At 42.9% G+C, this 5,016-nt stretch overlaps 1 pseudogene; it reads right to left on the bottom strand.

The window, feature by feature from the left end:
- Nucleotides 1–2,028: 2,028 nt before the first annotated feature.
- On the bottom strand, nt 2,029–2,125 carry LOC123730861 (uncharacterized; annotated as a pseudogene).
- Between the last annotated feature and the right edge of the window lie 2,891 nt (nt 2,126–5,016).

The raw sequence follows: 5,016 nt of genomic DNA, 5'->3' as shown, positions 1-5,016 counted from the left end.
CTAGAATACAGTATGGAATGTTTATTCTCTATGTTCTAGAATACAGTGTGGAATGTTTCTTCTCTATGTTCTAGAATACAGTAGTGGAATGTTTCTTCTCTATGTTCTAGAATACAGTAGTGGAATGTTTCTTCTCTATGTTCTAGAATACAGTATGGAATGTTTCTTCTCTATGTTCTAGAATCTACAGTATGGAATGTTTCTTCTCTATGTTCTAGAACACAGTATGGAATGTTTCTTCTCTATGTTCTAGAATCTACAGTATGGAATGTTTCTTCTCTATGTTGTAGAATCTACAGTATGGAATGTTTCTTCTCTATGTTGTAGAATCTACAGTATGGAATGTTTCTTCTCTATGTTGTAGAATCTACAGTATGGAATGTTTCTTCTCTATGTTGTAGAATCTACAGTATGGAATGTTTGTACTCTATGTTGTAGAATCTACAGTATGGAATGTTTCTTCTCTATGTTGTAGAATCTACAGTATGGAATGTTTGTACTCTATGTTGTAGAATCTACAGTATGGAATGTTTCTTCTCTATGTTGTAGAATCAATAGTGTGGAATGTTTCTTATGTTTTAGAATACATTATGGAATGTTTCTTCTCTATGTTTTAGAATACATTATGGAATGTTTCTTCTCTATGTTTTGGAAAACAGTATGGAATGTTTCTTCTCTATGTTCTTGAATACAGAATGGAATGTTTCTACTCTATGTTGTAGAATCTACAGTATGGAATGTTTCTTCTCTATGTTGTAGAATCTACAGTATGGAATGTTTCTTCTCTATGTTGTAGAATCTACAGTATGGAAGGTTTCTTTATGTTTTAGAATACAGTATGGAATGTTTCTTCTCTATGTTTTGGAAAACAGTATGGAATGTTTATTCTCTATGTTGTAGAATACAGTATGGAATGTTTCTTCTCTATGTTCTAGAATACATTATGGAATGTTTCTTCTCTATGTTGTAGAATACATTATGGAATGTTTCTTCTCTATGTTTTGGAAAACAGTATGGAATGTTTATTCTCTGTGTCCTAGAATACAGTAGTGGAATGTTTCTTCTCTATGTTCTAGAATACAGTAGTGGAATGTTTCTTCTCTATGTTCTAGAATACAGTATGGAATGTTTCTTCTCTATGTTCTAGAATACATTATGGAATGTTTCTTCTCTATGTTCTAGAATACATTATGGAATGTTTCTTCTCTATGTTCTAGAATACATTATGGAATGTTTCTTCTCTATGTTCTAGAATACAGTAGTGGAATGTTTATTCTCTATGTTCTAGAATACAGTATGGAATGTTTCTTCTCTATGTTCTAGAATACATTATGGAATGTTTCTTCTCTATGTTCTAGAATACAGTAGTGGAATGTTTATTCTCTATGTTCTAGAATACAGTATGGAATGTTTATTCTCTATGTTCTAGAATACAGTATGGAATGTTTCTTCTCTATGTTCTAGAATACAGTAGTGGAATGTTTATTCTCTATGTTCTAGAATACAGTATGGAATGTTTCTTCTCTATGTTCTAGATTACAGTATGGAATGTTTCTTCTCTATGTTCTAGAATACAGTATGGAATGTTTATTCTCTATGTTCTAGAATACATTATGGAATGTTTCTTCTCTATGTTTTGGAAAACAGTATGGAATGTTTATTCTCTGTGTTGTAGAATACAGTATGGGATATTAGAAGGATTACTTAATCCTATCCCAGGTATTCCTTAAAGAGGTGGGGTTTCAGGTGTCTCCGGAAGGTGGTGATTGACTCCGCTGTCCTGGCGTCGTGAGGGAGCTTGTTCCACCATTGGGGTGCCAGAGCAGCGAACAGTTTTAACTGGGCTGATCGGGAACTGTGCTTCTCTTTGGTCTTGTAACGGCCGTCGTCAGAATTAGACCAAGGTGCAGTGGAGGATGTGTTCGTCTTTGGTATTTAATGAAAAAGAGAACACTTTACAAAAATAAACAAAAACGACAGCAAAACAGTCCTGTCAGGAAAACACACTAACAGAAGACAATCACCCACAAAAACCCAAAGGAAAACCAGGCTACTTATGTTTCGCAGGGGCCATGCTAATCTTCTCTGTATCGATCCAATTTTAGTATATGTGCTGCCAAAGCAATACAGTATGGAATGTTTCTTCTCTATGTTCTAGAATACAGTGTGGAATGTTTCTTCTCTATGTTCTAGAATACAGTGTGGAATGTTTCTTCTCTATGCTCTGGAATACAGTATGGAATGTTTCTTCTCTATGTTCTAGAATACAGTATGGAATGTTTCTTCTCTATGTTCTAGAATACAGTATGGAATGTTTCTTCTCTATGTTCTAGAATACAGTATGGAATGTTTCTTCTCTATGTTCTAGAATACAGTATGGAATGTTTCTTCTCTATGTTCTAGAATACAGTGTGGAATGTTTCTTCTCTATGTTCTAGAATACAGTATGGAATGTTTCTTCTCTATGTTCTAGAATACAGTGTGGAATGTTTCTTCTCTATGCTCTAGAATACAGTATGGAATGTTTCTTCTCTATGCTCTAGAATACAGTATGGCATGTTTCTTCTCTATGCTCTAGAATCTACAGTCAGAATGTTTCTTTCTTGAATCTACAGTCAAAATGTTTTCCAATGAGGGTTCATCAACCCCCTGAACGTCTTTGAAACAACCAGGCTGACCCATTTCCTACACATAATAATAATAACTAGCTTATTATGCTAACATCATTGCATTACTGTTATTACCTCCCCTCTTGATTTAATATAGTACAGTTAAGATCTGGTAAAGGATTGAATAATGTAGAGTAACTGCAGAAGCAAGCATCAGAGTCCTGATACACCAGCAATAGCAGAGCAGGACACAGCAGGACACAATAACTGGCTTCATAATTAGTTAGCCTATCTCTACTCTGTAGGAAACAGCAGAAGATGAGGAGGAGAGCAAGAGAGGAGAGATGGAAGAGGTATACCAGGTACTCAAAACACAATCAAACATTCCTAATCATTTAATTTCACTCCCTACCATTTCCAACCCTGCCAGCCATTACCAACCACTCTGTGACACATTCCCTAACCATTCCCTCCCAACCATTCCGATCACAGTGGGAATATTTCGTTGTTGGAGGCCATCTGCTCCCAGCCTCCCCTTGTCATCGTTATCCCATTCCTCCAATGATTCCACAAGCACACGGCACACACACACATACACCCACACATACACATGCACACACATCACCAACTACAATCTGTCTGCTGTCGGTACGCCAACTAAACAATGTCTCCCCCTCTACAACTCTCCTCTCTGCCTCCCCCTATACAACTCTCCTCTCCGTCTCCCCTACACAACTCTCCTCTCTGTCTCCCCCTATACATCTCTCCTCTCTGTCTCCCCCTATACAACTCTCCTCTCTGTCTCCCCCTATACAACTCTCCTCTCTGCCTCCCCCTATACAACTCTCCTATCTGTCACCCCCTATACAACTCTCTTCTCTGCCTCCCCCTATACAGCTCTCCTCTCCGTCTCCCCTCTACAACTCTCCTCTCCGTCTCCCCTCTACAACTCTCCTCTCTGCCTCCCCCTATACAACTCTCCTCTCCGTCTCCCCTATACAACTCTCCTCTCTGCCTCCCCCTATACAACTCTCCTCTCTGCCTCCCCCTATACAACTCTCCTCTCTGCCTCCCCCTCTACAACTCTCCTCTCCGTCTCCCCTATACAACTCTCCTCTCTGCCTCCCCCTATACAACTCTCCTCTCCGTCTCCCCTCTACAACTGTCCTCTCCGTCTCCCCTCTACACCTCTTTTCTCTGTCTCCCCCTCTACAACTCTCCTCTCTGCCTCCCCCTCTACAACTCTCCTCTCTGTCTCCCCCTATACAACGCTCCTCTCTGTCTCCCCCTCGACAACTCTCCTCTCCGTCTCCCCTCTACAACTCTCCTCTCTGCCTCCCCCTCTACAACTCTCCTCTCTGCCTCCCCCTCTACAACTCTCCTCTCTGTCTCCCCCTATACAACTCTCCTCTCTGCCTCCCCCTATACAACTCTCCTCTCCGTCTCCACTCTACACCTCTTTTCTCTGTCTCCCCCTCTACAACTCTCCTCTCTGCCTCCCCCTCTACAACTCTCCTCTCTGCCTCCCCCTATACAACTCTCCTCTCTGCCTCCCCCTCTACAACTCTCCTCTCTGCCTCCCCCTCTACAACTCTCCTCTCTGTCTCCCCCTCTACAACTCTCCTCTCTGCCTCCCCCTCTACAACTCTCCTCTCTGCCTCCCCCTCTACAACTCTCCTCTCTGCCTCCCCCTCTACAACTCTCCTCTCTGCCTCCCCCTCGACAACTCTCCTCTCCGTCTCCCCTATACAACTCTCCTCTCTGCCTCCCCCTCTACAACTCTCCTCTCCGTCTCCCCTATACAACTCTCCTCTCTGCCTCCCCCTATACAACTCTCCTCTCTGCCTCCCCCTATACAACTCTCCTCTCCGTCTCTCCGTCTCCCCTCTACAACTCTCCTCTCCGTCTCCCCTATACAGCTCTCCTCTCTGTCTACCCCTCTACAACTCTCCTCTCCGTCTCCCCTATACAACTCTCCGCTCTGCCTCCCCCTATACAACTCTCCTCTCCGTCTCCCCCTCTACAACTGTCCTCTCCATCTCCCCTCTACACCTCTTTTCTCTGCCTCCCCCTCTACAACTCTCCTCTCTGCCTCCCCCTATACAACTCTCCTCTCTGCCTCCCCCTATACAACTCTCCTCTCCGTCTCCACTCTACACCTCTTTTCTCTGTCTCCCCCTCTACAACTCTCCTCTCTGCCTCCCCCTCTACAACTCTCCTCTCTGCCTCCCCCTATACAACTCTCCTCTCTGCCTCCCCCTCTACAACTCTCCTCTCTGCCTCCCCCTCTACAACTCTCCTCTCTGTCTCCCCCTCTACAACTCTCCTCTCTGCCTCCCCCTCTACAACTCTCCTCTCTGCCTCCCCCTCTACAACTCTCCTCTCTGCCTCCCCCTCTACAACTCTC

This window comes from Salmo salar, chromosome 26 (genome assembly GCF_965601325.2).
Source record: "Salmo salar chromosome 26, fSalSal1, whole genome shotgun sequence".
Taxonomy (NCBI): domain Eukaryota; kingdom Metazoa; phylum Chordata; class Actinopteri; order Salmoniformes; family Salmonidae; genus Salmo; species Salmo salar.
This window is presented reverse-complemented; position numbering and strand designations above follow the sequence as displayed.